We start from the raw sequence: 9841 nt of genomic DNA, 5'->3' as shown, positions 1-9841 counted from the left end.
TGTCAACAAGGAACTTTGGCAGCTCACAGTTGCCATGGGAACTGTCTGTTGCTGAGGACTGGTTTTGCATCACAAGGTCCTCAAATTGGCTCCAAAGCCTCGGAGGTCCCACCCCTCCTCCACCCGGCTCACCTCCGTCTCTCACAGCTTCAAACATATTGTCAGGTTTTTCTTTTCTTTTTGCTTTCTCCCTGCTCTGCTGTCTGCCGCTTCACAGACAGAATTCCTCTGTTTGATAAGTATTCTCATTAGTAGGAAGGCTTGTAGCGTCTGTTTGATAATGTAGATAGATATTCTATAGTCAGATTATATATAATCTATAGGGGAGGATTTGAACACAGTTCTTTGCCCTCTGCAAGTGCTTACAGATTATTATGCCTGAATTTTCATCCATGTCACTGTAGCTCGAGCCCAACAAGTCGATCCCCATAGGATCAATTTGATTCAGCTTACATAACAACCACAGTTCTCCGGCTGTTGTTGATGTTTCTGGGTCTCTCCCTCCAGCATAATGCGGCGGTGTTTTCTGTGCAGAACGAAGCTGTCGGTATTTGATAAACACTTACAGTGTGTGTGATGTCCTCAATCCTGGTTTTTCACAGGTCCGTTTTGTATTTGAGTCTGTAACCGTGTAAACCTCAAACTTCTCCTGACTTCTGCTCAGTCTTACTTGTGTTGTTCTGATAGGGTTTAGGAGTGAATGGACCCTTTGCCTTGTGGCTGAGCAGTAAAGCATCCAGGTAGGAGCTTGGAGAGGGCCACACCTTGTCTGAAGACTGATATCTTTGGCAACAATTCAGGTTTCCTGTGGAGGTCCTGAATCACTCTCCTTGTTTCAGCATGTAGTGGCAATGAAGCCTGACGGACCTGAGGGAAGGAATGAGGTTAAATGTTGGAGGGGGGGGGGGGGGTGTCCTGAGAGCATCCCTAACATGTCCTCCTTTAACCTTGTTCTATATCTGTTCTGCTGCATTCCCTGTTTCTCCTGCACACTGACTGTGTAACCCCTGGGATCAGCTGATAAGTTACACATCTCCCCACCCCTGCACGGCCCACTGTCCTATTTCCTCAGGTCAGGTCCTTCAGCGCTCTGCACCACTCTGAACTGATGGTAACATATATGGTGAATCAGACAGGACAGGATGGAGTGACACAAAAGGGAAAAACTATGGGCCTTTGATCTAACCTTTTAATCTCGCTCGTACTAACCATTTTCTCTCCTCACTTCTGAATTCCAAATGTCACCCCCCCCCCTCTTTTTTTTCTTTTCTTTTTCCTTCTTTGGCTGCAGTTACCATATGAGGTGAGCCAGGTCATCTGTAGCTGATTAATGCCACTCTCCTGGTCTCTTGGGTTTGTTCTCTCCAACATAAGCATGGCTTGACTCACACTGTAGCGCCGATGTGTTTTGAAGCAAGTGGTGCAACCAAGCTGAAAGATGCTGCAGACAGGAACATTCGAACAGCATTCAAACATGTCACCCATTACACTTCCACCAGTTGGTGTCATTTTAATAAAAGCCAAAGCTGATCCTTGATTTGAAGCATGGAATATGATCTTATGAGTTTTCAGAAAGGTGAGCACAGAATAATCTTTTTTTCGTGGCTAGGGGCCAAGCCTGAGACCTAAAATTAAGTGAGTACGTTTAATTAATTGCATTGCGTGTATATTGTTGCAATACCACAAATTACCACTGGGACAGATTAGCAGCTAGCAGGTAGAACATCAGTAGATTATTTGTCGTTGTAAGGATTAAAGGCAAACAACTGCCATGAGCTCTGGGTAATGACTGAAAGAAAGAGATCGTGAATACAAGCTGCCGAAATGAGCTTTTTTCGAGTGTGAAGGAGGTCGGAGTAGAGCCGCTGCTCCTCCACGTTGAGAGGAGCCAGCTGAGGTGGCTCGGGCATCTGTTTTGGATGCCTCCTGGACACCTTCCTGGTGAGGTGTTCAGGGCATGTCCCCCTGGTAAGGGACCCTGGGGAAGACCCAGGACACGGTGGAGAGACTATGTCTCTTGACTGGCCTGGGAAAGCCTCTGGATTCCCTCGGAGGAGCTGGAGGAAGTGTCCGGTGAAAGGGAAGTCTGGGTGTCCCTGCGTAGACTGCTGCCCCTGCGACCCGGCCCCGGATAAGTGGTCTAAAATGGATGGATATGGAACTGCCATGAGTGCTCCTGATTGGTCTGAACAACCCACATGCAGATTGTGTGAATTATTGTGTCTGCTTTCTTTTTGTGTTAGGCTTCTATTGTCGTATTACTGTATGTGAGACAGTGACCTAAATGAGCTGGGTGCCAGCATTTCCCGAACCTAGCCACAGAAACAAACAGCACTGAAACACATGCACGTCTTGAACCTCTGCTTTGCCTTTCACATTTATTTACATCTGAAATACCCATAAAGAGCTTTTCACATGCGATTAAAACATTTCATCCCTGTCACTGCTCACTGTATCCAGATAAGTGTAAATAAAGAGTCCGGGTCTGCCAACATCCATCAGATCAAAGCCATGACTCAGATCGCCCTCTGAGTCATTTCTGCCGCTCTTCTTAGCCTCGAATAACCTGAAACCCTAGATGCTAATTGGCACGCAAAGTAGACTCTTATTAGCTGGTTTCTTTGTCTCCTGTGTTTCTGTGGTTTGTTAAGACTTATGGTTCCCAGTGTAACCAATTAAAGCTCTGACAAACAAGGAGAGTTCTTCCATCGGGAGGTCAGAAGGACATTTTAGAGCCATGCACCATTACAGTGTTTAGGTTCTTATGTGGTCACTCAGAATACATGATGTCCAGAATACATTTCACAGCGTTTTATGCCAGTTATTCTCTGCTTCTTATCTAATATCTACCCAAACTGATGCCTTGGCATTCATTGGAAGGAAAGGGCACAAAGGAAATGCCACTTAGTGTCTTCACTGCTATCACTCCTACTCATAACCACTGTTTCAATCTGAGCCGCAGAGAAAATACTTCCTACGCATGGATTTACCGGTAACAAAAAAAAAGCACTTAAAAAGTGATTTTAACTAAAGAAAAGGAGGAGAGAGATTAAAAACAGCACTAATGTGATTTTCCAGTGGCTTTACAAAATGCATCAACACAATGTTGAACACAGAAAAGGACTCTTTGTTGACAACAGCCCCTGTAAATTCAGTACTAATGCAGTTTGGTTAAATCAAAACTACATTTCTGGGCTCTCTGGGAACACAAGTCGTGCTTTTAATTCCCAATAAAATGAAATCTTCTCCTCTTGGCAGGGAGACTCAAACAGAGTAAAGTATCTACGGTCCAAACAAACACAAATTGGTCAATTATATGACAAAAGAAGACCAAGTCTCAACCACAATGTTCAAATTATGGGAGATGGTGGCGGTAACAATATGAAAAAGCACACTACAGCAACATCCTACTACCCCTGGTGCATAGCAAGCACATAAAACAGCAAGTTTAACATGTAAAAGTAGTAGTAGTAGTTATAGTTAAAGTAGTATTTATATATTTATACATATATCTGGCACATTCAAGATCCCCAGTGGTTAAATCCCAGTGACATTACTGATCTTCTTGTTGTTTCCAAGAACCACAAGTAGGTCAAAAATGTTCACTGTTCACCTGTTGCATCATCAAAATCTGGATTATTCATGGTTCCCCAAGGATTAAAGAGCCATCATGATGTTGGCTTTTTGCCATCATCCAATACCTTGATCCTATTCGTGGTGTCCACTGAATACATCATTTTATAACTGCTTATCTCTTCAGGTGACTATAAATCAAGTCCTTCTAATCACTGAGCAGATGTATTGTTCCCAAAGGGTGAATCCTTTACCTTTGTAGGTATAAATGGACATGAAATATCACATTTAATGGAAAAACACATAGAGCAATTTATGGAAATTGCTTCCTTTTATGAGAAGTTCCTTACTTGACTCACTCAATTATACTTAATAGCTTAAATGCAGACTTAACCCAAATCCTTCCATACATTTAAAACTCTGAGCTTCTGCAGGAGTGATTGCAAAGATGTCCATACATGTGCGTGTCTCTGTGTGTGTGTGTGGGCTTGTTGTGCTGTACTGTATACCATTTTGAGAACTCACCAGGTGGCTGTAGTTAGAAGAATAAGTGTAGTTTCATTGGTGTGTAGGAAATGTACACCCACCCAGAACCCCTCCACCCACCCCCTTTCGCCGTCAAACACTTCACTGCTCTCTGTGGGACCCACAAAGCCTCTGAACAAAGGGTGCAGTGTACTCCAGACCGTCACTGAAATGACTGCTGGCAGAGTCCGTCTGTGTTCGCTTGCTTTGTAGACGTGTGAAAATGACATCTGTATGTTCACTTCTATATGCACGGTTTGTTTGGATGTGTTTGGATGTGTGTGTGCGTGTGTGTGTGTCTTTGCCTATTTCTCAGAAAACTGAAGACACATTCTTTGAGCGGTGGGCGGCCCAGAGGAAGCACTGGGTCTTTCAGATGGTGTGACGAGGTCGCTGTTTAACTTGGAGAGCTCCACTGTTATTTCTGTCTAACCTGTGGCGAGCTGGCAACGCTCACTGAAATGCACCCGAAGGACCACTGGGAGGAAAACCAAGCATATATAGGGCATGAATGGGAAGCAGGTCTGTGAGATAGAGACAGACAGAGAGAGAGAGAGAGAGAGAGAGAGAGAGGAGACCTCACACAACAGAAACTTTTAGAGTCTAACTGAAGAAAATCAAAGCAAACAGGGTGTCGTACAGAGACCTTAGAGTCGTGGCTGTCATGACTGCACCTCTCTGTGTGTGTTTGTGTATGCTAATGTGTTTCTATGGGAGTGTGTGCACACATAAAAGGTCTTTGTGCTGTAGATTAACGTACAGTGTGGACATTTAAAGAGCTATAAACAGCATGTGTCAGGACCAGCTTTAACACATCACAGTGAGCCAATGTGCACAATATTTAAAAAAATGGGATTGTGTCTTTTATCTGAAGGAATGCGTCTTTAGTTGTTAGCAGCCTTGAGGAATTTCAGGTTGCACACCTGTGTGTTTTTATTCCCATAGAAGACAGACGGTACAGTGAGTGAGTTCAGAGTAAAGACAGATTTGGTCCTTATTATTAAATTTGGGCATGTTCTCATGTTCTTGTTACATCAGGAGGAAAAACATGAGAGCACATTCTGAAGAAGAAAAACAAACCTTTACTGCACTCCTGTCTCTGTGCTCTCTCAGATTGATTACAGCTTTCTGTCCTCATGCAATCCTCGTGTCACATAAACCATATTGGTTTCCGTATGTATTCATCTATGTTCGCTTGTGTGTTTTATTTGTTCAGGGCCCAAAAAACAAGCAGACCGTTGTCCAGTGGCGGGACTCCAGCCAGAGTGCTTCCTTCACTCGCCAGGCTTTATTGTTCCTCTGGCTCTCTCTCGCAGCAGGAGGATGTTGTCTGTTTTCTGATTCTCTTACCGGGCAACACACACACACACACACACACACACACACCATTCATGTGGGAAAGAATGGGCCCAGTCTGGATTAGGCTATTCCCCAGCGTAACACTAGACAAGACATTCAATATCTCCAGTTTTCTCTATCCAAACAGTGACTTGGCTCAGGCTGAGTGGAGGGCTGGAAAATCCCAGAGCTGCTGTAGAGTTTTTTTTGTTTTTTTTTGGTGTGACCCACTCTTTTATTATAACGACTCTATAAATGCTTACAGACCCTCAGCTTGGCCCTTCAAGAAAACCCCGCTGCTCAGACTTACACACTTTGTGTATGGTAACCCTGCATGAGAATACACACACACACACAAACAAAAACTGTATCCTTTCACTGTGTCCACCCTCCACGCAGCGGCAGCTGGGAAACAGACAGCTGGGACTCCTTAGTCCTGCTCCTCTGCCTCCACACACACACACACACACACATACACACACATGGGATTGAAAAATGAGAGCCTTAGCGCTAAGGAATCATATGACACACACACACACAAAACATATTTTCTCATGTGCACTGGAAGTGATCAGTGAAAGACTACAGATCAGTGAGTCTATGGAAAGCCATATAGACCCTTTACCTCACTGTAGAGTTTCACTGCACTTATACTTTTGCCAGGGTCAAAACATAAAAAATCCCATGCCTCTTACATCTGGAAAATCAAAATCTGGCAGTTTGCAGAGGAAGCAATTGAAGCCAGTTAGATAGAGTCGGACTTTTCCTTCTTCTCTTCTTCTCAGTTTTTTTCCTCTTTCAGCACCTCTGGATCCGTTTTCCACTCTTACCTCTCAACATGCTTTCTATGACCTCCTCATTTTTCTGTCATAGTTGTTCTTGGATGATTTTTTTTTTTGGCAAAGCAGTGGAAGTGAGTTTTATTATCCTTATTTCTCATCTTCTTCTGTTGCTGTGGCCTTTACCTATTTTTAGACAATCCTCAATTAGTTTGTTGTGTCAAAAATATATAAAACCATTTTGTGGCTTCCAGCTCCATCATGCAGGATTTTTCAGCCTTGAAGGAATTCCCACGTAGGCTAAGCACTTGAACTCATCTCAAACCATCTCAATTGTGCAGATCAGGTCTGTTGCTGGGTCACATCATTTAATTATTCACTCATTCGTTCAGTTGTCTCTCAATAATTTCACAAAGTGTTATAGGAACCTGCTGACTTTGGCTAACTTTACCACTGTCCAGTCAGCATCCTATTCAAACATCAGCAGGCATTAAGGGGCTGTAGTAAAAACTAACTAAGTATTTGTACTTTGTTACTGTACTTAAGTAATTTTTTATGTATTTATACTTTACTTAAGTAAAAATAATAATGCATACTTTGGCACTTCTAATTTTACTTAAGTATATATTTTGCTGGGTAATTGTACTTATGTACCAAGCTCAGTACTTCCTCCACCACTGCTGAGGTGTAGTATGTGGAGACGGCAGCTCCATGCACTTGTCTGCTACCCAACTACACATTGACGAATGAACCACCGATAAAAAAAAGAGAAATAAAAATACTTCAGCACTTTAGTGCCTTCCGGAACATTTTTTTCCCTAATGGCTCCAGTAAAATCATAAGAAAGATTTTTTTTTTTCCTTAAAAACATTTGAACAAGAATATATAGCAAGAACAGTTAATTTCACCCATATGCCTTTTCTCCTTTAAAGGCACTTGAGTATGATCATTATTCATCATAATTACTCATCTCTCTCTTTCCAGCCAATGTGCCTCTCTCTCTCCCTCTGTTTTTGTTTGATTTGGCCAATGACTGTGCTGTGAAAGCGATCCTCCCCAGTAAATCCATTCATGGTTGACCACTTTGACTCCCCTAACTAGAGCAAAGCAAAGCGGAGGAGCCACATCTGGCAAATGGTTCTCACATCTGGTATGTGTATCAGCTCCTTGCACGGCTGTCTACCACGGAGTCTGATAGCACGCCTCTGAGACATGAGATGAGCTACAGACACTACAGGGAAAGAGATGCGAGAGGATGGTGAGTGAGTTCATGTTCAGAGGTCAGATACACAGAGAGAGGAAATGTCACTTACTAAAAAACATTCTGGACAGCGGAACAGATGTGCGTTTAACCTTTCCTCATATGATTTGCATTTTTATTTGTCAGGGCAACATCTCAACAAAGAAATACAAGCTACAACAACATTTTATCATTTAAGAAAATGCTCTGCTCTGTTCTTGGTGTCTAGGGACATCTACGGACCTCAGAGAATGCATTCCCAGTGTCAACAATATTGTGTCTATCAGTATGCCAGAGTAAATTGGAATAAACAAAAGGATGAATTTGACATGTCTGTCCTCACCTATGCCCCCCCCCCCCCCAATTTGACTGAGAAGAACACAATGCTAACAATGACTGTGATTCTGTGAAACTGACGTTTGTCAATTGTACTAGTCTATTGCCATCTACTGGAGCTTTTGGGTATGAAATTTACTTTTTGCCTCATCAACTTCTACTATTGTACACTGTATAAAATCAATAGAAAAACTACCAAAATATATGATTTTGTCTCCAAATAGAGCCGCTTTGTTATAACAACTAAAATACACTGCTCAAAACAATATAAAGGGAACACTTAAACAAAACAGTGTAACTCTAAGTCAGTCACACATCTGTGAGATCAGCCTCACTACCTCCTCCTTTGTGCACAGATGAACAGGAGCTAACAATGCTAACAAAGCCTGACTCTAGGCCAGGCTCTAGCTCTGACGACGATGCTAACCCTAGCTCTGCATTAGGGTTAGGGTCAAAACTTTGGTTAGGGTTACACAGGAAGGTCACAGAGTTGTGGTTCAAAGTTTATTACATTCGGCTCACTGAGACCATTACGGAAATGTCTCACATGAGACTCTATGACTCATGATGGCCGAGATGCTAACCCTAGCTCTGCAGTAGGGTTAGGGTTAGAGTTAGGAAGGTCGCAGTGTTGTGGTTCAATTAGTTATTTCTAAAAAAAAATTAAAATATTACACATTTTAATTCGATTCCAAATCCTTAGGTCTTTTTCATTTTCGAGTCTACATAGGTTTTGTACATGAACATACAGTATGTCTTGCTAAAAATGAACAAAAGTACACATTTTAATTTGACCCCAAAACAAAAAACAAACAAACAAAAAGCATAAGAGTCCCCCTGTATGTCTATTTATTTAGCACAAACAAAATCATAGATAAAACGGAAAATATGATAATCTGGATGGACAACAAAAAGTGAATGGGTTTGTGTTTGAGTGTAGAGAATGTGTGCATGTGTGGGATTTATGCTGTCTTACATAATGAAGTGCTGCCCTCTTGTGTCAATATATTATGTCATATTTCGATAGAAGTGTAGTTTTGAATAGTTCTCAGTAACGATGTTGATGTGTTACTGCAGTTATTTTTACACAGGTATGTAAATTCACAATAGTTATCTTGTTTTTCCAGCAGTATGTATCGATCTCGCAGCGATACACACCGATGTCTAGAGGCATCCTTTGTCGTACCGGTACCGTGCCAGGTGCGTAACAGTACAGTTGCGTACAGTGCTCTCGAAGCAGGTTTAGTGGGAGCTTTCAGAGTGTTCAGCCTCATGAGGGGGAACTTTGCATTTTTTTAGCTTTAGAAAGGAAGGTATCTCAACCCTGAGGAAGAATAACTCAAGTTCAGGGTCAATCTGTGAGCATAACCTGGTCAGGAGCCGAGTTCTCCTCCGCCTTTACAGAGCAGAAAGGCTGACTGACTTCCTCATTCAATCTTAGTCACACATGTTTCAGCAGAGACCTGACGCTCTGAAGACGTCTTTTGTGGACGTTCAAAAGACGTCTTCAGAGCGCCAAAGACGTCCAATAAGCCTTTCACTCTCATGCTTACTATCTGATTGGGCGATAACAGCCAATCAGAATTCTGGCACATTTGTAACACTGCCAACTTGAGCGTTTACATGAAAGTAATTCCCTGGGTGAAAATCAAAGGATGGAGCCGTTTGGCTCTTAGTGTGAACTACATTACATCTATATCCTTCCGCCTCCTCACACCACACCACTTTTTTTAAGATGTCCATTTGTGAGTTGTGATATGAAATGTGGTATAACATTAGCAACGCTCGATGATCCACTGTGAAAAGCAGTGCCATGCTGATTAGACATAGGGCTGTATGAGCCAAAGAAGTCTTAACTTAAATACATATTAAAACAAAAAGACAATCCTGTGATGGATTGGTTTAGGCGCTGTGATCCATCTCATCTGTCATCTTGGTACACAGCTCTCTGCCAACATTGTCAAATACTGGTTATGGGCACAGTTCCTTGGCTACCACTTGTCAAACACTTTTATACCTGAGTGAAATCTGACAAATGATAAATCAACAC

Source organism: Parambassis ranga, chromosome 22, assembly GCF_900634625.1.
Source record: "Parambassis ranga chromosome 22, fParRan2.1, whole genome shotgun sequence".
NCBI lineage: Eukaryota > Metazoa > Chordata > Actinopteri > Ambassidae > Parambassis > Parambassis ranga.
The sequence above is the reverse complement of the archived record's forward strand: the minus strand, read 5'-3'. Positions refer to the sequence as shown.